This window comes from Myxocyprinus asiaticus, chromosome 12, assembly GCF_019703515.2.
Source record: "Myxocyprinus asiaticus isolate MX2 ecotype Aquarium Trade chromosome 12, UBuf_Myxa_2, whole genome shotgun sequence".
Lineage (NCBI taxonomy): Eukaryota > Metazoa > Chordata > Actinopteri > Cypriniformes > Catostomidae > Myxocyprinus > Myxocyprinus asiaticus.
Genome location: NC_059355.1, coordinates 11,609,623 through 11,637,319, shown reverse-complemented (window position 1 = coordinate 11,637,319; position 27,697 = coordinate 11,609,623). Strand labels below are relative to the sequence as shown.

The window sequence follows — 27,697 nt, the reverse complement described above, 5'->3', positions numbered from 1 at the left end:
GTTACAGTGGTGCCGAAACCCGGGAGGAGGAGGGATGCGCTGTCGTGGAGTCCTCGCAGCTACCATCCGACAGTGGAGCTCGGCTGTCTGCCGAGAAGGGGAAGAGCGATTCCATCCGCCAGGGGCTGGAGGACCCGCTGCCGTCCGCCGGGGGAGGAGCGAGCTGGCATCCGCCAGAGGGTGGAGAAGCGGTTGAGGTCCGGCGACAGTGTGTCCGGGAGCTGGCGAGCAAGTTCTTCTCTCTCTCCTCTCTCTCTCTCTCTCTGTGTCTCTGCTCACCCTTTCCCTCTCCCCATGCCTCCCCTCATCTCTCCCCCAGATTCACAGGAGGCGGGGTGGGCCACCGGCTGACAGAATGGCCGGAAGGGCAGCGTCCCACCAACCCCCCCAGTCAGTTAGTCAGACCGGTGGCACCCCGGCCTCAATCGGACGGGGCAGGAGTGTGACGAGGAATAGGGCGTGTCCGGGACGTGATGGAGCACGGCCGGCGTTGAATCAGCGGGAGAGCGAGATAAGAGGTGGCTGGAGGCGCTGTTTGGAGAGAGAGAGACGCACGCGGCCATGCTGCATGTTTGTTTATGTTGGTTTTAAGTTTACCATTAAACTTTGTTTACTGTTCAGCCGGTTCCCTCTTCCTCCTTGCCCGTCCTTTATGTGTTACAATTGGTTTAAGAGTTGTGTTAACCTCTGACCTCTGTCTGTAGAGAGGCCTATTTTTCTAAAAATTTAGCTGAGAGGAAGCAGCATCCTGATGATACAAAGGCCAAAGCTAAAAGGTGAGACGAAAAACAAACGTGTCCACAAAAAATTTCAGGAATACAATGATGAGAGATGTTATAATGGATAAATGTAAATTTCAGTGAGAGGGAGGACAAGCAAAAACAAGCAGAAGAGAAAGAGCTGGTGAGTTATCATGTAACTTACAAGAAGAAAAGACAAGTCCACTTAGGTGATGGTGTCAGAATAATACAAAAAGGTATATAATACTGTGTCGAGGAGGAGGGCGTGGCCGGGCCGTGATGACGCACGCCTGGCGCTGAGTTGTCTGAGCTGTTAGCGGGAGAAAGATGAGGAGGGGCCTGGACACTAGTTCGAGTTCGAGTTCAAGAGAGAGAGAGAGAGAGACGCATGTGTTGTGTGTGTGCGTCTTTGTTTTGTTTGCTGCAAAGCACTTTTATGTTATGTTTGAGTTATGTTCTGTCATTAAAGTTAAGCCGGTTCCTGCCTCCTCCATGCTGTGAAACTTGTTACAAATACCTAAAAAAAAATAAATTACCATTCACATTCATTTAAATGGCAGTTGCTCAGCAGTCTTGCTAACTTTCCTTTTTATAATATTAAATAATTTTAAAGATATTTTTAATAAATGTTACAGCTACAATTTCGAATGGCCATCAATGGAGAAAGATGCTTTTTGTCCCATTATGGTGTAGTTCCATCTAACGATTGTGGTAACCTGCCAACCCTTGACCCGTTCTTCTGTTTACACAGAAATTCCTTGATGAGCAGAGAGGATGCCTGCTGAAGTTCTCAGGTGAATTAATTGAAATCTCAACACAGTTTTCTCTGATCATGCCCAGATCAGATGGATTGATTTCACTAGAGGATCTAAAGAGGTGAGAGATCAGACCTGCTGCAAGCATTACTGCCCAACACCATTCAATGTCATTTTCAGAATGAAAATGATGTTTGACAGAACTGATTCTCTATCCTATCAATCCTATTAATGTGAAATGCTGCGCAAAGTGACAATCACAATGTTTAAAGGGGTAGTCGATCCAAAAATGACATCATTTGCTCACCATAATGGAATGAAAATATGTTTTGAAGAATGTTCATAATGTTTAATTACAACACATTACACAATGCATAATAACAGTTCAAACTAATGCACAGATAAAAAAAAAAAAAAAAAAAGTATATTCAATGTAGGGATGCCGCGTGTGAGTTTTTGAAGGTTAGATTACCGTCTGAGAAAAAAAAATTGTTATTATGCAACAGCACTGATGCAAAAAATGCATATCATATAACAACTGTCTAAATGTCTAAGTGGATGTATTTCTGGGGATATGTGGATGCTAAGGGAAGCCCTATAATAAGAAAATTGATAAATACACACGCACACACACACACACACACAAAGGAGGTAATAGAGACACTCCAATCTATGGGTAAAACACCGCTTATGTGCATTCCGAGCTCAGTGATGTGAGTGCGTAAATGTAAGATTATTGTGGGTGCACAATGTAGTTCATGGCATTCAACTTTTTTTCTTCTGGATCAGTTTATTAAAGCAATCCGTTGTCTGTCAAACACCCCAACATAAAGAATCGCCAACAGACTCTAAATACTGTCCACAACACCTTACAAATAATCCTTTGGACTATGTATAATAACGGGAACATTGCTTACAGCAGCAATTTAAAGTCCGACCATGACTAAAATTGACATTTATTATTGAATGCAGTGAATTTATATAGAAGCAATGCTTTAAATATTGAGGACGATTTAATTTGCAACTTTTCTTTTTCTTTTTTCTTTTTGTTTTTAACAATTTTTGATTCCATTCACAAAATAAATAAACATAACAGAAAATACGAAATCAAGTTATATACATTAAGCCCCCCCACCACAAACACGTCATAATTAATTAGAACATTAAAAAATATATACTTTCAAAAAACAATAAGAATGCACATACCCATTTAAAACTACAAATCCCTCTACACTGACCCTCCCCGAGAACCCTCCAAAAAGGCCAAATATCTACCCCACTTTCTGTTATACAAATCCCATTTTTCCAGCCTTCTATATATCACCTCCTCAAATGCTGCCACCCCGCCCATCTCTTTGCACCAGTCCTGAAATGAGGGTGCTCCAGCTGACTTCCATCCCCTAATAATGATCTGTCTGCCAATCATAACTCTGGCTAGAACATTTTATACATCTATCCCCTATATTAATGACCGCCCATCGCCTAAGATACAGAGTCTGGGGCTAAATGAAAATGAAGTGTCCAATATGTCACACATAAAGCTCTGAACCCCCGACCAAAATTCTTGGATCTTAACACACCACCAAAAAACATGGTTTGTGTCTCCATCTTCTGATTGGCATCGCCAACAGGTGGGTGTGACTTTAAGACCAAGCCTATACAATCTAGAGTGGGTCCAATAGAATCGATGTAAAATCTTAAATTGCATAAGGCGCACCCTTGCATCTCTAGATGTAGACTTGACATTTTTTAGAATCCTAGCCCACACTCCCTCCTCCAATACCAAGTTTAAATCTTTCTCCCATAATCTCTTGAGAGAAGTTGAAGCTCCGTCCCCAGACTCTGAATTAGCAGGGAGTAATACACTGATGCCTCATGACCTTTTCCAAAAGCAGTAATCACCACTCCCATAGTATCTGCCACATTAGGTGGGTGTATGCTTCTCCCAAAAATAGTACAGAGCAGGTGGTGCAGCTGTAAATACTGAGATCTGGGAATCCTAAAATGTTGAACCATATATTCATAGGATCTCAACACTCCACTCTCATATAGGTCACCGAGCGTATTAACCTCCCTCATAATGCACTCTGACCAGCAGAAAGGGGACTTATTAATACATAACTTTTGGGATCAGCCATATGCTCGAGGCAACATTTAAATAAATGTCCGAATTAAACACACTGGACACTTTTTTTCCATACCGAGTGCAAATGCGAGATAACGGGGTGTAACTTAACTTCTCCGGTTAGTTTAATAGAAAGGCTTTGCAATGGCGAAATAGGGGCAAGAAATTCCTGTTCAATACAAAACCAGGGAGGTCTCTCAGGTGGAAGCGACCAATGAGCCAAATGTCTGAGACTGAATGCATAATAATAAAACAGAATCTTGGGTAGGCCTAGCCCACCTTTGTCAATCGGCCTATGTAACTTATTGAAATGTAATCTGGGACGTTTACCATTCCAAATGAAGGACTTCGCTATGCTATCAAATTGCTTGAAATAAGAGATTGGGACATCTACAGGGAGAGACTGTAGCAGGTAGTTTGGAATACAGTTCATTTTAATAACAACCTTCCCAGTCATAGATAAATGTAATGAAGCCCACCTGCCCACATCGTTCGAAAACCTTTTTATTAAGGGGTCAGAATTAACTCAGTTAAATGACTCTGTATCCTGAGAATTTAGAAAAGGAATTAATAATTTTTTGGAGGCAAGGCATAGATCTGCTGGGGTCGGAGATGAATAATAAAATATAATCTGCATAAAGCAAAAGCTTAAGCACCATACCTCCCGCCACCACCCCTGGAAAACCCGCCCCCACCCCTTTCTTATCGCGGCGGCTAATGGTTCCAGGGCAAGACAGAACAATAATAGGGAAAGAGCCTATCCAGAGTAAAATAATCTGAAATTAATCCATTTGTTTGTACCACCGCTACCATAAGACGCAACTTTTCAAAGTTTACTCACTGATAGTAACTACACGCAGATGCACCGCATGCTGTCAGCACGCTTAAACGATACAAAAAGTTCCATCATTAATTCACCACTTTAAACTCAACACAGTTAAAAATATTAAACTTACTAGTTTGTTGTTGGATGACTAGTGGAGCATCCGGTCCAGTTTGTAGAATGTGTTTCTTTCTAGGACTTCTGTCTGCTTGTTTTACATCTGTCGTCTTCAGTCAATCATTTAAATGTTGCCAAACAGCCGATTTAAGTTGCTTTTTTGAAGGATATGAGTCTGGTAGATCAAATTCCTCTGTTATATTTTGGAATTTGTGTGTTTAATGTGTAAGAATAAAATATATATATATATATATATATATATATATATATATATATATATATATATATTCTTATTGCTTTATTACCAAATGTGTATTGGGTCACTAGTGATGTCTGTTTCTTTATTACAAGACAAATAAGTTCTATACTTATACAAATGACTACTATATAATGTTGATTTTCTGCGCAAGGATGGTGACTTATCAGTATCCCCTTATACATATTATTCATGCTATTTCTTTCTCAAGGTGGCTGTTGTTTCAGTGATTGACTTGATTTACATTTCACATTGCTATTTTACAAAGAAGCAACATGGAAGTAAACTATAGCAAGTGTAACACATGAACATAATGATGTGGCAATTAGCATTTGGTGTAGGCTGTCACTAAAATTATGTAAGTTGTGCGTCTCTTTAGAGTCAATATGTTCCTGAGAAAATACATATGTGTAGCCTATATGTATCTTACATGCACAGGATTTAAGCGACCAGGTGTAAACAGCAAAGTGTCTCGCCTATCCACGTGTGATCGAATCACCTGAGATGCATCTTAATACCAGATGTAAACAGGGTCGATGTTAGTAAAGACAAGCAGAGACTTTATTGACCCCAGAGGAGACATATTATTAGCCTGGCATTGAATAACTTTAAACAACACTCCTCAATTGGCTGACACAATTACTCCTTAAAGATTTTTTCTTCCATTGACTTGTGACTTTGACATCCTCCTCAGGGCACCATCCTGTTCCACTCAAATGCACAAGAGGCCCTGAAGAAGCTTGTGAGGCTCATGTAGGGGAGGATGTGAAGGTCAAAGACAAGGTCGTTCAATGGGAGGTGCTTGAGGGAGAAACAGAACTGGAGATGCTGAAGAAAATCATAGAGGATCAGCAAGAGTCCATGAACAAACGCAAGGGAGGCAGAGGTAAACAACAGGACCAAAACAGGAGACTTGCACATATTTTAACCTGATTAATCTCACTATTTACTGCATTTGCTCTTGTGTCGCCTCATAACCTGCAAATCCAGGTGGTCACAGGGGTCATGGACGAGGCAGAGGAGGTCGAAGAGACAGAGAAGAAAGAGAACAGACACAGTTCCAGGGAAAGAAGACCAAGTTTGACAGTGATGAGGAGGCAGATGAAAGGTATAAAAGAGAGTTTTTTTTGTCGTCATCTTAAACATTTCCAACGTATTAAACTGAACAACTCTTGCATGATATCTTGAAGTTACCTTTAACATTTTCCTGATTCATTCTTCTTTTATAAGCCTATACGGTAAGGAATGAAACTTTTTTACAACTGACTGATCGTTTGGTTGTCTCAACGATTAAGTTCGCTTAAGGAATCCCTGTATAATTAGCATCTGTATGTGTATGACCAACAGTAAAAATAAAGTAAAATGGAAATTGTTTTATTTTTTCTCTTTCAACAGAACATGCCAGTCCAAAGAAGAGAGCACTTGAGTCTGACGGTCAAGATAATGGAGCACCAGTCTCCAAACAAGCAAAAAGAGCCATGATATTAAGGTCAGGAGACTGTGATGGCTACTCCAGAACCTTCACCTTTTTCTGCTGTAACCACTGGAGGGTCAACTTGGCTTGTGCTTAGGGTCATTGTCGTGCTGGAAATCCAAGAGTGTCCCATGCGCAGCTTTCGTGCAGAAGAATGCAAATTGTCTGCCAGTATTTTCTGATAACATGCTGCATTCATCTTGCCATCAATTTTCACAAGATTCCCCGTGCCTTTGGAGCTCACACACCCCCAAAACATCAGTGAGCCACCACCATGCTTCATAGTGGGGATGGTATTCTTTTCACTATAGGCCTTGTTGACCCCTCTCCAAACATAGGGCTTATGGTTGTGACCATAAAGCTCTATTTTGGTCTCGTCACTCCAAATTACAATGTGCCAGAAGCTGTGAGGCATGTCAAGGTGTTGTCGGGCATATTGTAACCGGGCATTTTTGTGGCATTGGCGCAGTAAAGGCTTCTTTCTGGCAACTAGACTATGCAGCTAATTTTTGTTCAAGTATCATAGTATTGTGCTCCTTGAAACAACCACACTGTCTTTTTCCAGAGCAGCCTATTTTTCTTCTGAGGTTACCTGTGGGTTTTTCTTTGTATCCCGAACAATTCTTCTGGCAGTTGTGGCTGAAATCTTTCTTGGTCTACCTGACCTTGGCTTGGTATCAAGAGATCCCCGGATTTTCCACTTCTTAATAAGTGATTGAACAGTACTGACTGGCATTTTCAAGGCTTTGGATATCTTTTTATATCCTTTTCCATCTTTATAAACTTCCATTACCTTGTTACGCAGGTCTTTTGACCGTTCGTTTCTGCTCTCCATGGCTCAGTATCTAGCCTGCTCAGTGCATCCACATGAGAGCTAACAAACTCATTGACTATTTATTCACAGACACTAATTGCAATTTAAAAAGCCACAGGTGTGGGAAATTAACCTTTAATTGCCATTTAAACCTGTGTGTGTCACCTTGTGTGTCTGTAACAAGGCCAAACATTAAAGGGTATGTAAACTTTTGATCAGGGCCATTTGGATGATTTCTGTTATCATTATGATTTAAAAAGGAGCCAAAAAACTATGTGATAATAAATGGCTTCATATGATCAATATCCTTAAATAATAGATTCAAAATCAATGCCAAAATTTCACAATTTCTGCCAGGGTATGCAAACTTTTGAGCACAACTGTATGTGTAACCGGAGACGTTCCTTTTCGATTATATAGTAGATTTTTATATATCAAATATAGAAAAGTATTAATATAGAATAGCCTGGACTTTGTGTGACCCAGGAGAGGGCATATGATGTTACTAAAAGTACTGATGTTACAAGAAACACCCTGTGCACTAAGCTGTAGCAGAAATGTTGCAAGAAACACTCTGTGTCCTCAGCTGTAGCAAAGAACAATGGTGCTGAGACATGAGAAAACTCTGGGAAGCACAGCAAAAGTTAAAGATTAACACAACCAATAATCAAAAGTAACTATATTACATTCAGATTGTGATGTATTTTTCACTCAGAAAGTATACTTACATGATAAATGAATTTAAAATGTTATTTTGATTTGGACTAAAAGCCTGGTTCCCACCATTAGAAAAGAGGTCAGAGGCTCTGTGAAATAATGGTGGGAAACAGAATCCATTGGATACAAAAAATATTAAGAGGGCGTAGACATGAGGTAATGCTAGATAACAAACTGTATAAAAAAGAAGGGTTTGACCAAGAGAGTCAGATCTCAGCTGATGCCTCAGGTTTGTTGGTTTGCTCAATAAACTCTAACCTTTGACACCTGGAACTCCTGACTCCGAGAGTTTTCTTACAGAGAGGGAAGAAAGGTTTTCCACGCTCCACAACAATTACAGTTCTCTCGACATTGTCAAATGCTATATGGAACATATTCCCATCACGCCGCACTACATGACATCATACCCCAAGAGGGACCAACCAGATCCGACAGCCTAAACTGGCAGGTGCGCTCCACATACATGTGTAATGCCCGCATAGGGCATAACAAATGCTTCGACTGCTCCTCATCTGAATTAAATGGTGGGAGAAAGAAGGCTTGTAGGTGGACCACCTGAGACCTGAAGGGTGTGGATAGAACCTTAGGCACATAGCCTTTTCTGGGTATGATGGTGGCTTTTCAAAGGCCCTGCCTGAATTCCAGACATAAGCTGTCAACCGACAGCGCCTGCATATTACACACCTGTTTAACTGAGGCCAGAGACAACAGGAATGCGGTCTTTAGAGAAAGCACACGCAACTCAACAGATTCCAATGGTTCGAACGGGGGGCTCGTGAGCACCTTCAGCACCAGGTTTAAATCCAAATTGGGTTTGTAGCAGGGCGAGGGGGGCTTAGGTGCCTCACTCCCTTGAGGAACTGAAAAATTAGATCACGTCTGCCTATGGAGGAGCCAGCCTCTGGGGCATGGTATGCAGAAATAGTCGCTACATAGACCTTAAGCGTCGACGGGGTGAGATCTGCCTGAGGGTGAAGCCTCCATTCCCTGGGCACTGCTCTGCACTGCAGTTCAGATGGCCTGGGACGTATGTCGCGTGTAAGGAGAGGAGATGGCGCTCGCTCCAAATGAGGAGATGCTGTGTCAGGCTCATAATTGGCAGCGATCAGATTCTGCACTGGCGATTTATGTAAGCTACCACTGTCATGTTGTTCAATTGAATCAGAACAAGGTGATTTGCTACCTCCAAATGAAAAGGCTTCAAGACTAAGAGACAGCTAGCAGTTCCAGGCGATTGAAGTGCCATGCCCACTTTGCGCCTGTCCAGGTGCCGAAGGCTGGGCGTCTGCCGCACAATGTGCTCCAGCCTGCGCTGTATGCATCCGTGGTTACCACCTTTTGCCTGAAGACCTGACCCAGCATGATGCCCTGCTGGTAAAAGGTTGGAGCTGTCCATGGTACTAGAGCAGCTAGACAGCAGCGAGTTATGCCAATGCTTGTGCACCCCTGGCGCCAGTCGTGCCATGGTACATGATGTTTGAGCCAGCGCTGGAGAGGTCTCATATGTAAAAGGCCTAATAGTGTGATGGTGGATGCTGCTGCCATGAAACAGAAGAATGGTCTGGACGCGCTCACTTGTGAGATGCACGCATGGTCACAGAGTCGAGTCGGACCCCCAAAAGGGAGGTCTGTTGGCTGGGAGAAAGTTTGCTTTTTGCTCAGTTTGACATTGAGGCCCAAGCTGTACAAATGGCAGAGTAGTTTATTCTGATGCTTGCACAAAAGAGCCTCTGATCAGGCTTTTAATAGCCAATCATCATGGTAGTTCAAAATGTGCATGCCGCTCAGCTTCAATGGAGCGAGCGCTGCATCGATACACTTCGTGAACGTGCGGGGAGCCAGGGAAGGACTCTGAATTGATAAGCTGTTCCCTCGAACGCAAATCTCAAAAACAGCCTGTGATGAGGTGCAATCTGTACATAAAAGTACGCGTCCCTTAGATCTATTGACGCAAACCAGCCTGAGGGTGTATGCACTATAAGATTTGTTTCTGTGGTACCGTTTTGAATGGGCACTTTGTGATTGCGTGATTCAAGCATCTCAGATCTAAAATGGACTGAAGCCTGCCGTCTTACTACAGATCAAGAGAATAGTGGCTGTAGAACCCTTGTGCGTAACACCAGTGCATCGCCATTAGCGGGATAACAGGCGCGTCGGCTCCTTCACTAGAAGAGATAGATCTTCGCTCGCCACCGGGAAGCAGTTGTACACAGAGTGTGCAGTAAGAGAAGCTTGAAGAGGAGAAGAGCCCAATGAGTGCTTTTCTCATTTTGTAAGAACATTCTTTATTTGAACACAACACACAGAAACAACATTTTGTGTAGCATCCCGGTCCCGACAAACTCAGGCAGGGAGGAGGAGTGAAATAACGTGTGAATGTGTGTGCATCTTGTGCAGGTACCCCGAGCGCTTTTTTCTTTTTTTGTAAGAATCAATCTTTATTTGAACACATCACACAGAAACAACATTTTGTGTAACATCCCTGCGAACTCCTTCGGGGAGTGAACAGTGTGTGAATGTGTGTGTATCTCGTGCAGGTGCAACGTGTGCTTTTCTCCTTGTGTGAAAACATTCTTTATGCAAACACAACACACAGAAACAACATTTGTGTAAGATCCCAGCGAACTCCGGTCGGGAGTGAACTGCACGTAAATGTGTGTGCGTCTCAAGTAGGTGCAACGAGCGCTTTTCTGTTTTTTTGTGAGAACATTGCTTATGTGAACACAACACACAGAAACAACATTTGTGTAACATCCCCTTGAACTCAAGCGGGGAGGGGAATTGAACAGTGTGAATATGTATGTGTCTCATGCTGGTGCAACGAATGCATCTTTCTTTTTTGTGAGAACATTCTTTATTTGAACACAACACACAGTACATGCCACGGTTTGCGTGGCTTCACCGATGGCTCTGTGTTTGGCGAAGCAGGAGCAGCGGGGGCGGGGTTCTCCACCGGGCGATAAACTGAAGTAAAGCAGGAGTGAGCCGGGTGAGAGGAGCTACTTCCCCTTGGTAAAAAGTGCTTCTTCGCCTGTGACTGTTTTTGTGATGCGATGAAGCGCTCTGCAAATCCTTCCACGGCGTCGCCGAACAATCCAACTGGTAGAGCGGCTGTCTCTGCATCACTCATCATCGTAAGGCTAGCCGGTCTAGCACCATCAGACTGACTGAGTCATCAGACTGAGTCACCGGAGACATTTGTGACCTGCAGCGCCAGGATCAGCAGGGCTGCGGAGCTCTTTGAACAGCTCATCCATCCATTTTAGGAGCTTGGCCTGAAACACCTGGAGCACCACCAAAATATGGAGTACCAAGCCGACCTGGCCCGCCGCTGTATATGCCTTCCCAGCCCGTGCAGACATCAGTCAGCACGGTTTAGAAGAATGGACGGAACATATTTTCTGAAGCAACCACGAAATTTCGTGTCACTTCCATGACTCTGTCGCAGTGCCAGATCTAGGGGGGTGCTTTGTAGTCTTTGCCCACCAAATTATCCCTATGTCGTTTACCCCCCACAATGCAAGTGAAGCACTTGGCATCATGGTGCTTACCATAACCCTAACGCGATTGCGCTGGAGAAACACTTGCGCAACACCATCAACAAAACTGGCGCACACGGAAGGAGACTAAGGAGAGTTAAAATCAGATATGGTAAGAGGCATTACATTTCCGACACAGGCTTTAAGCAGTTGACCAATCACAACAGACAGGGCCAGCTGACCAATCAGAGCAGAATGGGCTTTTCAGAAAGGGAGGCTTTAAAGAGACTTGAGCTAAAACAGAGTGTTTCAGACAGAGGGTAAAAAGCAGTGCTGCAGCAATGTACAGTATGAGAAAAATTATGTGTTTTTTGAACAATAAAGCATGTAAACCTATTCTATTCTAAACCTGTAAGCAAATTTTGGGCTCTTTAAGGTACATGGACTTTTTGTCCAAATGTGAATTTTGAGGCCGTCTTGTTTTTTTTTGTTTGTTTTTTTTTTCTTAAGTATTTTGCTAACAAGTTACTAGATGCGATCTTCAACAGTTTTTCCATTTCTTCAGGCACATTCACTCACATGCTTGTGGTATTTGTAGTCCTTATCTAGCAACTCCTTAGCAACATACATTTTTTAAAGACACGATGGCTTCAACATTCACGTTTGAGGTATGACTTGTAAGTTATGTACAAACCTGATTTCACTCATAAATTCAAAACCCCCATTATAAAAACTCATAGAGACGAATTAGCTTTCTGAGTTCACCTACAAATCAGCTTCTTGTAATGTTACTTTGTTCATATGTTTTTTATGATAAAAATATTTTAAAACACATTCTCATTAAAATTTTAATTTATTAGGAATATTCATTAAGTTCTATCCTTCCTCTTGAAAATGGTCCCTGAAATGCTGTGGAGTGATACGTTTAACAGGTGTTTCCCTGTTAAGCTGTCTTGACGAATTGGACATCTTACATGTAGCAAACCGACAACAAGAAAATCTTCACAAGAGGTCAGCAGTCAATTTAAGTTGTTTAAAGTGAATCTACAGACTGGTGCTATACACAGCAAGTAGAGTTTGCAGTATATTTATGAATTTAAAAAAGGTTTCTGGCAGACTTTGAATACTATTTTGTAATGGGAGTTGACTAGCATGGGAGAAAACTTTTTGCTGCTGTCTTGGCCCTCTGAAATACAGTGTTTAAATACAGTGGTCATTGTGGTGTTACCGCTTTATTATGTTTTGTAATATCTGTCAGGGTATATTTGCAAAAGACATAAAGTTTGCAAAGTGTCAGTGTGTTTGATTGGTTCAGCTCAATTACTGGTGTGATACCAACATACAGTCAGCAGGGGGCGTCATGACTCCATAACTAGAGCACAAACATCAATGTATTTCACTGCAATTTATGCATACTAGATTCAGATTTTCCTCATTGTTTTTTTGTTTTTATTTCTATTTAAAGACAATATTTTTTAAGGAGACCATGGTTGTGGTCTTACCTGTTTCGCCTTTGTATAAGGAGATACAAATTAATTTATCTGTGTGTTGTTTTTCCCAAGGGTGTAGGAACCATTATAACTTAGGGAGACATGTCCCCCTCACTTTTAGAAATAACTAAATTGTTCTTTGACTTTCCTACCTTTGTATGGCTATTTTATTGAATTTAGATTAGTGGTAGTAGTGATGTTTGTGGCATATGTTTTTTAGAAAAAAAGATCAGTGACCAAGTCAACAGTGTAGACAGAGAGGTGACACAAGCTTCTGAAATTGTTCAGGTAAGATCATGTTTGACATGGTTATTAAGGATTTTTTGGTGTGCTTTGATACGCAATGGCTTGAGGCTGTCTACACTGGATGCGTCGACACAAACGTTCTAAACTGTTTATTTGTGTTGTTGGCAGTAGTAGCGCCAGTGAGTGGCATTCAAAAATGGAACGGGACACCCGTTTACTGCCGGCACGCTGCAACGGACGCTTCCAGTGTAGAGAGCAACACTGATTATAATGGATTCTATTGCTTTTGACGTTACGTGCGGCTCGTGTCCGGTGTAGGCAGGATGTTAGAATGTGTGTCTACCCATTTATCCTATTTACTTTGTTAATACACATTTCTGGTCTTATTGTGCATGATTCATAACTGCACATTATTGCAAATAAAAATAATTTTTGCCTTAATAATCTCAAATCAAAATATACTGTAATAACTTGCTAAAATTGCATTCCTTTTTGGTTGATGTCAAAAATATATTGTCCTTTTTTTTCCCCTTTTTCACCCAATTTGGAATGCCCAATTCCCAGTGTGCTTAAGTCCTCGTGGTCGCATAGTGATTCGCCTCAATCCGGGTGGCGGAGGATGAATCCCAGTTGCCACCGTGTCTGAGACCATCAACCCACGCATCTTATCATGTGGCTTGTTGAGCACGTTGCCACGGAGACATAGCATGTGTGGAGGCTTCACACCATCCACCAAGGCATCCGCGATCAACTCACCACGCGCCCCACCGAGAACGAACCACATTATAGTGACCACGAGGAGGTTACTCCATGTGACTCTACCCTCCCTAGCCAATTTGGTTGCTTAGGAGACCTGGCTGGAGAATATTGTCTTTTTAAAGGAATAGTTCACCCAAAAATGAAAATTCTCTCATCATTCACTTTAGTGGATGACCGATACTTCACCAATGCCGATAAATCAGCTGATATTCTGACTTTTTTAATTATCCGCATCGGCTGATAAATGTTTCTATTTAGCCGATGCTATTTATTTTTTTAGGCCGCGTAAAATGGCCTGCTTGCATGTGAAGCATCTGAGACATGTAAACGACCAGTCACGGTTCATTTTGTTGTTACATGCCATCGTGTTACTACAATAATAGACTCTATTAATACTATTACTATTAATATTGCAACAATGTCTCATTTAAATGGTCCGCATATCAGAGCCGCGGCAGACGCATTCAAACTCATAATGTTAAAGTGCTCACCTGTTTCATTCTCCCTCTCTCTCCTCAACAATTCCCTGTAACTTTTAACTGTCTTGTCTAATGATAAAAAGGCAAATATCAATAAAACTAATATCATATGCCATCTGCAAATATGCCCTATATCTCTTTTAAACAGATGTAATAAACCAACCTCACACAACTTGAGCAGATCTAGCGTCCTGTGGAGCGCTCATATATCTTTCTCTGAAGCACATATTCTAACAGTCTTTCCTCAACAGTTCCCTGTCACTTTTCTAATGATAAAAGGCAAATATCAATAAAACCTCTATTATATACCATCTGCAAATATGCAGATATCTAGTTTAAAAAGATGTAATTCATGAACCTCGCGAAAAGAATTAGAAGAATATCTCAACTCTGTAGGTCCATACAATGCAAGTGAATGGTGACCAAAACTTTGAAGCTCCAAATAGTATATGAGGACAGCATAAAAGTAATCCTTACAACTTGAGTGGTTTAATCAATGTCTTCTGAAGCGATCCAATCATTTTTGGATGAGAACATACCAAAATATACCTCCTTTTTTATTGTACTGTAATCTTGCCATTGCAGTCTCTATCATGATTTCAAGCTTGATTACACTTCCTAGTGCTTTATGCATGTGCAGATCTCTAGGTTGTGCTAGGAAGTGTAATCAAGCTGGAAATATTGATCACCAAGGAAACTGCTTATGCTAAGATTTGTGAAAAAGGAGTTATATGTTTGGCTGTTTTCATCCAAAAATCAATTAGATCGCTTCTGAAGACATGGGTTTAACCACTGGAGTAGTATGAATTACTTTTATGCTACCTTTATGTGCTTTATGGTGCTTCACAGTTTTGGTCTCCATTCACTTGCATTGTGAGGACCAACAGAGCTGAGATATTCTTCTAAAAATCTTTGTTTGTGTTCTGCAGAAGAAAGTCATACACATCTTGGATGGCATGAGGGTGACTACATGATGAGAGCATTTTCATTTTTGGGTGAACTATTCCTTTAATGATTCTGGTATGAAACTCCAAGTTTTAACGATGCAATCAAATCCTGATCGATAAAATTAAGTCCTATTCTATTTTTTTCTTTTTTTTTTTTTCTCATAATATCCTGTTTCACTTGGAAATCCATCAGATTGCAAAAGTAAAATGGTTTGCAAGCTGCATTTCTCTTGAAAAAAAAAAAAAGCTCCCTTTTTTCTAGTTCACTTGATGGTGCAAACATGTCTTCCCTAATGCCTTGGTAGTGTGGCCTATTGTTACCCTTGTTTTGCATGCACGCACAGTCGTGTCCATGTCAGTGAGTGTCCTTGTTGTCTTCAATGTCTGCTGCGGCACCTGAAAGTAAAATATTTTTTATTTGACACCAGTGTCACCCTGCTATTCTATGCACGCAAAGCACTTGTCATGTGAAATGAGTGTGAATGGGTTTATGATCTTTTACAGAGATACTGTAATGCCTGGTAACATGATGTGGACATGACATGAATCACTTGTTAACAAATGGTTTCTTGGTTGTTTGTCATTTTGTACATCAGGTGGCGGTACTAGGGTCAGTGGACATTTGGGGCTTAGTCCAGACCTCTGTGGATATGGGGCCATCCTTTGATGAAATATCAGAATATAATACACTTTATAATAAAAACCTGAATACATCTATGATGTGCCATTTATATAGTAAACTAAAAAGTCTCACTATCTTTTGTCTCAGCCTTAGATATGCTCAAAGATCAGAAATTGCATGCTTTTAACATCTATACTTTAAAACGCGATTAAAAAAACACTATTTTGGCTTTCCGTAGCTGTATACAGTTTTCATTGATTCGTCGAGTGCTTAAGTTAATTTACAAGAAAGTAGGTTGTAAACCAGCTAAATTGGTACTACAGATGAAAAATAATAGCTAGATCACCTAAAGTTTGCTATGTTTAATGCATCATGTCTTAAAGAGTTTTGCTAAACACGCAAATATCCTGGCTCTTGACTTTAAAGTTAGCAAATTCCTCGAATACATCTATATATATTACTCCTTGTTTTCAGTGTTATATATCTAAATATTTGGTGTCTTTCCAAGACACACAGCCGCAATCTCGTGCCGCAAACTCTCTTCTTGCATGTGCACACAAAGGCTACGTGAGAGCTGGAAAGCAGCTGCTGACAAGACAGAGGGTACTGAATTGAGTCTGTATTTGGTGTTGTCAATATCATAGAAAGACAGGAATCATTCATTTATATACAGTACATTACCCTAACTTTAAAATGTATGTTAAAATAATAAAATGTAATGTTTTCATATCAGCTTGATATCCAAGCACTGGTACTTATGATGTGACTACAAAAAGACATTCAGGGCTTTACAGAAAATATTCGTGGCTTAAGCCCCGGTAGCCCAGCCCTGGAGCCGCCCATGTCGTACACAATCCAACGTTCAACACATCAATTGCAGTTAGCCCCTGCTGGTAAATGTTGTAACTACACCAGGATTGGTGCGTTCAAGTCTTGTCGAAATAATCGTATGAGTTATGTGCACCGTCACAATGTCATAACTACCAGTGGGAAACTGGATTTTCTTTGAGCCATGTCAATTAAAGAATTATGGCGAAAGGAAATTGATATTGGCAATAATTCAGTTTAGATTGTATGCATCTTTGTACTATTAATGAATAAACTTAAAGCTTGCCAGAAAATATGACTCATTTACTTGGTTTATGAGGCAACAGGAATGTGCAACAAAATGGCAATTCCCATAATTAGGCAGCACGAGAATGATAAAATATACAGATAACGCATCAGTTACACACCTTCTGTGCCTTTTCTCTTTATTTTGTTGCATTTGGGCAAAAAAAAAAAAGCTTTCTGCCTTTATCAGTAAGTGAAGAATAGAGAAAGAAATATGAAGTTGCAAAATTAGTACATTCTTTTCATCTATAACCACTTGAAAGCATATCATGGTATGTACAACTTTGAAACTTCCCAGGAGTGCTTGAACGCAGCCGTGTATTCTGACAAAATGCAGTTTTCTGCAACCAACATGTAGATTGCATATATTAATTTTTATGTAGTAGATGTTTTACCAGTGCCTGATATTTATTTGGAAGGCTCTTACATGGACTTATTTTCCCCAGTTTTCTGCCTTTGATGTCACAGCTCAGGGTTTTGGACTGTTTGCGTTCATTTGGTTCTACCAGCCAATCAGCATTGTCAGGACATAACTTTCCCGTGGCTTCATTGATTGATTGGCTCAAAAAATTGAGTCCAGAACTGAGTAAAGATGGCAGCACGCAGGTCGCGTACATCCACACCACACAACTACCATTGAGATGAATGGGAAAGCAATCGGATAGTTGGCTGAAAAGAGTCATTTCAAAGGCAAAGCAAGATATTTATTTTGATGAAAGGTTACAAAGACAATGAATAATAACAGAAATGTGCATTAAGAAAGTAAGCCATGTCAATTCTAATTAAATATTTGACTTTAAGTGACTGAATATCATGTTTTGTGTATGTCGGTGTCCCAAGGGCCTGTGCTTTGTAATAGACCATTTTCACACTCTGGGTTTTGGAATGCGGAAGTAAACGTTTGCAGGGTAAACTTCGACAGCGGTGAATGGGAGATCACAGCAAATATTATTTTCAATTACCCATTTGCTCTAAGACCAAATGAAAAAATCCACTATTACATTTGAATGACTTTCCAGAAGAGGAATGAAATAGAGAGCGGTGGATTAAGAGAAGATGCTAAATTTACTGTCACTCTCTCAGCAGCTGTAATCGAAACCCCTAATCCCATGGCAATATAACAATAATCAAAATGTTATAAATTTACACTTAATATTTAAAAAATGTATAATATAAAAACAAATGTGAGATTTACACTGCTAAATAAGGCGGAAGCGTGTCATCACATTCTGTGAAAAAGGTTTATTAGCCCATTGCATGTGAGCAGCCTCGCTTCAAACTGATGGAAACTGTCACGTCACCCTGTCCCAGTATGCCAGCCACTGACAGACACTCATTGTTACATGCCCTTGAAAAGTGCACGTGTAGAATTCATTCATGCTGTGTCAGATGCGGTCAATACTTGAGCAATCAGTGCTGCCTTTAGGAAGAGAATCGGTGGGTGGCAAGGGCTTTTAAAGATGAACGGACAGCGAGAGATCAGTGTGATAAGTTTAATTCCAGCCACAGTGCATTAATGATTATGGGAATGCAGCCGTTAAGCAGTTGATAAAGTGTTGCAGAGGTCAGGAGGACAGAAACATGTTTGTGTGTGGTAAAATTGTGTGCGCGTGTTTGTGTAAGTACATGGTAATGTCCTCTATCCAAGGTCATGTGCAAAGATAGGGAATTGATGAATGCTGGATGTCCAGTGGGTTTCAAGCACTGTTTTTATTGTTAACAAAAACTAAATCGCAAACTAAATGAAAACATTTTCATTAACTAAAATAAAAATAAAAAGCGGAACTGATTGTAAAAACTGAAACCAAACTAAAATACTTTTTCTTAACTCCAAAACGAACTAAAATAGAATAAAAATGACCTTGAATTAATTCGAGTGAATTTTTTATACAGGGTAGGGAGAATATGGGCAAAGTGAGACACTTTGACATTTTTTTTGTCACCTTTTTTCATTATGATCCAAATGCCACATAACGTCTCAGTTACGTATGTAACCTCGGTTCTCTGAGACGAGGGGAACGAGACATTGTGTAACTAAGCTGCCGCTTTTCAACAACCTAGTTGAAACCTTTCTACAATAACACCAATTCTAAAATTGGCTATGGTGTTTAAACCCCGCCCTTTTAGGCATGAAGCTGTCCAGTATAAAAGCAGGCACGCAAACACCATTCTATGAGTCTGTTGTGCGGCCAGCTTACACAATGTCTCGTTCCCCTCGTCTCAGGGAACCGAGGTTACATCCATAACCAAGACATTCCCTTACGACTCAGTACACTTGACATTGCATCACTAAGCTGACGCTATGGGAAACTGAGTCTCATCACATCGCACTACACGACATAACCTTCCAGAGAGAAAACATGACGCCGCAGTCCATGAGTATGCCGCAAGTGAATGACCCTCATGGTGGGCCAGGAGGGGAACACTCAGAATGGATATATGAAGTATAGTTAAATAGTATTAATTAACCCCTTCACGAACCCAGTCAGGAAGGAAGTTTATTTGTAATGAAAGTGCCTGTGACTTTTGGGAAATACAACGTCTGAATGCAGGCAGTTGTGTAAAAAGTTAGGGAGCCCGTACTTAAAAAGAGGGGCCTAAATATATGTTTGCCAATGAAATAGCAAGCGCTCTAGGCAGAGATGACTTGCTATGAGAGAGACGTTATGTCTAGGTTGTAAAACCTTGCGAATGTGTTTTGAGAAGACCATCCTGCTACAAAACATATGTCTTGTAAGGACACACCATTTGTCCATGCTCATGAAGAGGCTATGCCTCTAGTTGAGTGTGCTTTTACACCAATTGGGCAATTTGCACCCTGCCAGGGCGATCACATCAATGATCCAGTGAGAAAGTCTTTGCTTGGAGACGGACATTCTTTTCGTGCTTTCTCCATAGCACACAAAGTGCTGGTCAGACAGTCTGAAATGGCAGGTGCGCTCAACATATGTGTGTAGCACTCGCAAAGGTCATAACAAATGCAAGGACTGTTCCTCTTCCGAATTAAATGGAGGAGGGAAAAAGGCTTGAAGGTGAACCACCTGCGCTCTGAAGGGTGTGGTTAGAAACTAAGGCACATAGCCTTTTCTGGGTTTGACAGTTTTTGAAAGAACTGGACCAAACTCCAGATATGAATTGTCAACTGACAGTGCTTGCAAATCACTGACCCGTTTTACTGAGATCAAAGCCAGCTGTAATGCGGTCTTGAGAGAATGCACACACAATTCAGTCCAGAGGCTCGAAGGGAGGCCCCGTGAGCACTTTTAGGACCAAAGTTAGGTCCCAAGTTGGGACTGTAGCCGGGCGAGGGGGATTTAGCCAGCCCGCCCCCTTAAGGAATTATGATTAAATCATGTTTGCCTATAGAGGTGCCGGCTTCAGGTGTGTGATACTCAGATATAGTCACCACATAAACTTTGAGCATTGACGGAGTGAGCCCTGCATCCGATCGCTCTTAAAGAAATGAACGAATTTCAGGTATGGGGCAGTTCACTGGGTCTTTGCCATGTGAAAAGCACCAATTAGTAAACACATTCCATTTCAGTGCATAAAGGCGTCTCATGGATGGTGCTCTAGCCTGTAAAATGGTGTTCATAACCGACTGAGCCAATTCTGGCTCGTCCGCTGTGCTCCGTTCAAAGGCCACATCGTGCCTTGGTTTTGAGAGAAGGTCTCTCTTCAGCGGTATTTCCCATGGAGGCCCATCCAGTATTTTTACCTTCTCCAGAAACCAGGACTGATTGGGCCATTTCGGTGCAATTACCAGAACTGTTTTCATGTCCACTCGGACTTGAGGCCAGTGCCTCCTGGTGACTTATATACGCCACTACTGTTGTGTTGTCCGAACGAATCAGAATGTGGTTATTCACGATGTACGAATGAAAAGCTCTCAAAGCTAGAAAAACAGCCAGTAGATTTAGGCGGTTGACATGCCACACCTGTTTTGCACCTGTCCAGGTGATCGAAAATCAGGCATCCAGCATGCACCGCACCCTAAACTGTGTTGGATGAATCTGTGGTCAGCACTTTCCTTCTGAAAATTTGACAGCATAACACCCTGTTGGTAGAAGGCCGGCACTGTCCATGGTGCTAGAGCAGCCAGACAGCGGAAAGTCACATGTGCCCAAGGCTCAATGTGGACCATCGCTTGAGTCAGTACTGGAGAGGTCTCATGTGTGACAGACCTAACGGTATGATGGCGGATGCTGCTGCCATAAAACCCCGTATTCTCTGAAATGACTTCAGTGGTACTTTTTTCCAGTTTGAACTGAGAAAGACACTAAAGAATGGTCTGTACGCGCTCGTTCGTGAGGTGTGCACGCATGCTCACGGAGTTGAGACGAACTCCTAAAAAGAGATTTACTGGCTGGGGAAAAGTGTGCTTTTCAATTGTTGTTGAGCGTGGGGGGTTGCGGCAATACTTTTTGTGAGTAACTTCCGCACTTTTAAATGCAACTCCGCTTAAAAGAGCACCTTTACATTTGTGAACGAAAGGGGCAGCCCCCGTTCTGTGCATATCAGTTGTGCGGGGAGCCAGAGACAGCCTGAAATGAAGGACTTTAAATTGATATGCAGTGCCCTCTAATGCAAATCTAAAAAGCCGTCTGTAATGCGGTGCAATTAGTACATGAAGTATGTGTCCTTCAGATCTATTGATGCAAACCAGTCCTGAGGATGGATGTGCGATAAGATCTGTTTCTGAGTTAACATTTTGAATGGGCGTGTCTCGAGTGTGCGATTCAAGTGTCTGAGAACTAGAATGGGGCGAAGCCTGCTGTCCTTCTCCAGAACGAGGGAATAATGGCTGTAAATCCCACTGTGGCTCAATGTGCCACTCACCATTGGGAAGTGGTTGTACATAATGTGTGGGTTTTGAAGTGGGAAAGCTTTTTATTGAAAAAGTGTGAGTGTCTCATGTAGAGCCTGACCAATATGGGATTTTTGATACCGATACCAATTTTAGAGGGGGAAAATTCACCGATTACCAATATGGTGGCCGATATTGTAAATTTTTGAGCTGGAATGAAAACAGACCTTTTCTATGTGGATTGTGCACTGATATGACTATAAAAAGGTACTCAGAAGGCTGTATTTTTATCAAAGAATATTTGACATTATTATTATACATTGTCAACATTGGAAAAATTACAATATTTCCCTCTGAAATGTAGTGGAGTGGAAGTATAAAGTAATAGAAAATGCCATGGTAATACTCAAGTAAATTACAAGTACCTCTAAATTGTACTAAAGTACAGTTTTCTTGCTTATCAAAATATCAGCAATATTTTGCTGTTAATGTATAACAAAACAGTCACAAACAATAACTCATGGTTCGCTGTTGCCGAGTCAAGAGATAAATAGTGGCAGCGGTGTTACACCGTATTCCAGTGGAAAACCGGACTTTTAAATATTACATTTTGTAAATGCAATGACTGGAATTTTTCGGTTGAAAGGGGTACCAAACTGTGAATCCTGAACAAAACAGTTTGGTGAATACATGTTTACACATTAGCTTCCACTCAGCTGACAAGGTATGAAAGTAGCTACGTGGTTAGCTAGTTAGCTATAAGCTCGTTGTCACAGAGAGTAAAAGATGGACATTGTTTTATTACTTTCAAGCACTGCGTCTCACCAACTAGGTAACAACGTAGCGTGAAATCAACACTCAACAGACACAATCCACCACCGCACCGTTGTCTGCTGAGCTACAAAAAGATGCTCTGATGTTTACCTTTCAATCTGCTACATTACTGACTGCACTGACAAAATATAGCTGGCTAACAGCAAACAGATGTGATAAACATGAATGACATGGTTGTCAGGGATAGAGTTAACGTTATATTAGTTACATTGAAAAGGAAAAATGATGAGGTCATTGTTTATTAACTTTCCAGTATGTATTTCACAAACTAGTTAGCAACTTACTGAGAAGACACCATTTAACTCTGCACCGCTAAACTCCGCCCTGTCTGCAGAACCACCAGTCAGAGTGCGCTCTGCTGGACAAACTACACTATGACACCAATTCTAAATCACCCAAGCATTGTTTTCTGCATTATATGTTCTGAAAAAAAAGTTTTAATATCTGCTCATATCTGAAAACATATACGCCGATACCGATAATATCGGCCGACCGATAAATCGGTCGGGCACTAGTCTCGTGCATGTGCAACTAGCACTGTACTCTTTTTTTGCATTCTTTATCGCATGTGATTGAATGTGAGACACAGAAACAACATATTGAACAACATTTTGAAGAACAATATTCCTTTCCCAACAAACAGCAGTGGGGAAGAGGGGAACAGCATTTTGTGTCAGGAGCACTTTTGCTGCGTGGGGGGATTTTCCCCTTGGCACGGGGCTTGCGCTGAGGCGGCTGCCTTCATTTGGGCCACAGCTTGTGTGGCTTTACCGGCGGCAACTGAGGCAGCAGGTGTGGGGTTTTTAGCCGGTTACTGGCCCGAGACAGAGCGGGAGCAAGCCGGCTGTGATGAAGTACTGCTCCGTTTTGGCATAAAATGTCTCATAGCCTGTGAGTGTTGCTGAGTCGTGACGTAGCGCTCAGCAAATCTATCCACAGAGCCGCCGAAAAGGCCGGCTGGAGACACAAATAGGGTCAGCCAGATGTGACGATCCAAAACCACCAGGTTGCTCACTGACTTGCCAATGGCCTGTGCAGTGACTTTGTGTCCGTAGTGGTGCGGCGCTCTTGAAACATCACTTGATCCTAGTCTTGCTTGTCCATTTGCTTGAGAAGCTTAGCTTGGAAAACTTGGGCAATGCCATCAAGTGTAGTGCTGAACCTGCTTGGCTGCTTCCACCTCTTCCACAGGGGGTAGTTGGGCATAACCTTTGTCTTCCCCGTGGTCCACTTTAGTGAGGAGAGTGGAATCACTGTGCGAGCGAGCTGAATAGGGTGCGCGCCAGAATTTTGTCAGTTCGTCATGAACTTCTGGGAAGAACGGGGCAGATATGCAGAATGTGGTCACTTGACAGCGTCTGGACTGCAAGAACCATTCATCAAGACAAGATTTTTCTGGTTCCTCTGGAGGAGATCACTCTAGACTGAGCTCTTTGACCGCCCTTGAAAGACACGAAGCATCTCCTTGTCAGTGGCACGTGCATGCTCCTCGCCTTCGCTGGGGGAAGGGGCAACAACGTCATTCATTGACCACTCACCAGATGCAGCGATAGACATAACATCATCATCCCTAGCGTCAGAACCTCCAAACGTGACAAGGCCGTGCGCTCCTGCAGAGGGCTGAAGCTCGTCACGTACATACTGTATCAGCATAGACGTAGTATATGGAGATTGAGGGGCTCGCTGGGCATGTGCCGGCACAACATCCACCTCAAATTCATCCTGCTTGACCTCGCAGCCCCGCAGTGCATCCTCGTGTGTAGAGTTGGGGTACTTCAGTTCGGACTCAAGTCACGAGTCCACTTTTAATGGACTTGAACTTGTCACGGACTCAGATGCATTTTTATTCGGACTTGACTCGGACTCGAGCCTTTGGGAATCACAATTTTTTTCCTAGTCCAACCGAGTCCATGGCATTTGATTTGTGATGCAATTAACAAGATAAATAAATAAAAACAATGAAAAAGAAATAAATGGACACTGTCTGCAAGCAGTTATAGCACCCCCTGATGTCGTAGACGTAGCCAGAGTTTGTTTCACCGAGTTGAGCAAACACACCTGCAGAGCAGCACACTCAGTCAACCAATACGCTTGAATGTTGCAATGGAGACTGCTATATAACATCGATTACCAAGGTGGCTGGCATGACGAACGCATAAAGACAGGTATGTATTCAATGTAATAGAAACTAAACAAGGCAGTTTCACACGGCATGGGACCTGACAAATGATAAAATCGCATGTGGCATTTGTGCAGCCAAGACTGTGTTCACATTGCAGTTTCATCATGCTTAAGAACTTCATTAAGTCAAGTCACCCACATCATGTCTCTCACAGTTTACTAAAACAACATATAAAAATAGAAATTCAGAAAAATATTATTAATATTGGGCTATCAAGTCTTTTTAGGCTTAAAGTATACATGTAGTCTCTTATGGTCCACGCAGTGTTGTCAACTTAGACTGGTCCTTCATAAATTAACTGTAACTTTTTAAAAAGTTGGGGGGAAAAAAATCGCTATTGCTAAAGCAGACTGCAACTCTGAAAAACAGATAAACAGCACCTAACACACACACACACACACACACACACACACGTACTCCCCTCACAGTGATGCATAAAATACCCCAGAAAGCAAAATATCAGATGGTGTAAATAGAAATTGGAGCCTAAAATGCACCAAAGCAGATATATTCAGTTTACTTGATTGCAGTGAGTAGGTTCAGCAGGTGTAGGGAAACTCTTCAACATAGTTAATAAATGTACATTAGCTAGTCTTATGAATTTACATACAGGATGATATTTAGGCCTAGAAATAAATATCAATAATTATTATTATTTCACCTCTTTTTCAGTAAATCACAGCATCGTATGGACAGCTTCGTGCGGACAGCTGCACCATGTTGAGTTGAGCAAGCAGCTGAGTTCACAGACAGCATTTTGAACATGATTGTCACAGACATGCGCCCACTGTCCATGGTGGAGGATGAAGGCTTTCAAAGGATGATTTTCACTTTCAATCCCAGGTACACGTTTCCTTCAAGAACCTACTTCATGAAAATGATGGAGAAAAATTAGGAAGAAATCAAAGGCAAGTTGAAGAACACCCTTAAGGAGACTGATAGCATTGTACTCACAACCAACATTTGGGTGAGCTGTGCTACAGAGGCATATCTGGGGGTGATGTGTCACTTTCTTGGGGAGGATTGGGAAATGGAGTCTCACAGCCTGACAGCGATGCCTCTTGAAGAGAGACACACGGCCGCACATATTGCAGAGTGACTTGAGGATATTATTGCCAAATTTGACATTCTACAAGAGAAAATCAAAGCTGTTGTCCACGACAACGGTTTTAATGTTGTAGCAGTTGTGAAGATTTTGGAAGAAAAGCATGGATGGGCATCAGTGCTATGTGCAGGTCACACCCTGAACATGGTTGTGCAAAGCACTCTGAAGAACCACCAAGCTATCTCCAAGTGTGTGGCTGCTGCAAGATGCCTTGTCGAACATTTTAAAAGGAGTGAGCTGACATGCACTAAGCTAAAGGATTAGCAGCAGCAAATGGGCGCACCACAACACATGCTGGTTCAAGACGTAAGTTCTTGCTGGAACAGCACTTATCACATGGCTTATCCAGGCTTCTGGAACAAAGATGACCAGTGACTGCTGCACTCTCAGACACAGCAGTGACTCTGAGAGGAAAACACCACTACTTTGATCTTAAGCCTGAACAGTGGAACCTGACTGAGGTGCTGAGCCAGACCCTTGAGCCATTTGAAGGAGCTATGGTGTTTCTGAGTGGGCAACAATATGTTACCTTCTCTGCACTTCAACAACTAGTGCAAAGTCTTAAGAAGTCCATACAGAGTTCAATTTTTGAGACTGCACAAGTAAGGTCATACCAGGCTCATGTGGCAGAACAGATCACAGCAAGATGGCAAGGACTACCTGTGTTTCAACCTGAATCTCCAAACACAGTCTTGATTGCTGCTGCTTTGGATCCCAGGTTTAGAAAAATTAACTGATGAACTGCTGACGAAGCATTCAAGGTCCAAAGCACAGTACAAGCCATGGCACTTGCTCCCAAAGAGGCAGCCCAACGAAAGTGAAAATAGAGCCTCCAGCACAGCACAAGACAACCCAGTAATGCATGTCAAGGGCGCAACATCGTTCCTCGACAATATACCAGGATCATCATCAGATTCCAGCACCAGCGATGAAGAGAATGAGGAGCAGCAGTTAATCCAAACTGTGCAGATGGAGGTCTTGATGTATTTTGGAGAACATCCCCTGTCCAAGAAGGAGAATCCTCTGACATGGTGGAAAACAAATGCAGCGCGCTATCCAACACTGGCAAATGGTGTATTCCGGCAACATCTACGCCATCAGAGCATCTGTTTTCTGCAGCAGGAAACATTGCATCAAAGCGCAGAGCAAGCCTCAGTTCTGAGTATGTTGATATGCTCACTTTTCTTCATTGCAACCACCACATGCTCCTTTAAGGGCTTACGCACACACGCATGCACACACACACACACACACACCCCATATCTACCTCATCCAGGAGATATGATCCTGCCAGAACTCAGATTACTCGATTAATCAATGGAATAATCGGTAGAATACTCAATTACTAAAATAATCGATAGCTGCAGCCCTACTCATGACCTTTTCCAAAAGCAATAATCACCACTCCCAGAGTATCTGCTGCTTTAGTGGGGTGTATGCTACTCCCAAATATAGTACAGAACAGGTGTCGCAGCTGTAAATATCTAAAGAAATGAGATCTGGGAATCCCAAAATGTTGAACCAGATTTTCAAAGGATCTCAACACTCCACTCTTATATAGGTCACCAAGTGTAGTAACCCCTCTCACAATCCACTCTGACAAGCAGAAAGGGGACTTATTAATACATAATTTGGGGTTAAGCCATAAGCTCAAGGCAACATTTAAATAAATGTCCGAATTAAACACTCTGGACACTTTTGTCCATACCGGGTGTAACTTAACTTCTCCAATTAGTTTGATAGGCTTTGCAATGGCAAAATAGGGGCAAGAACTTCCTGTACAATACAAAACCAGGGAGGGGCTCTCTCTGGT

General features: G+C 41.9%; 1 pseudogene; it reads left to right on the top strand.

Annotated features, from left to right (window-relative positions):
- Positions 1-26,621, top strand: part of LOC127449613 (lupus La protein homolog A-like) — a 74,744-nt pseudogene extending 48,123 nt beyond the window's left edge.
- Positions 26,622-27,697: the final 1,076 nt, after the last annotated feature.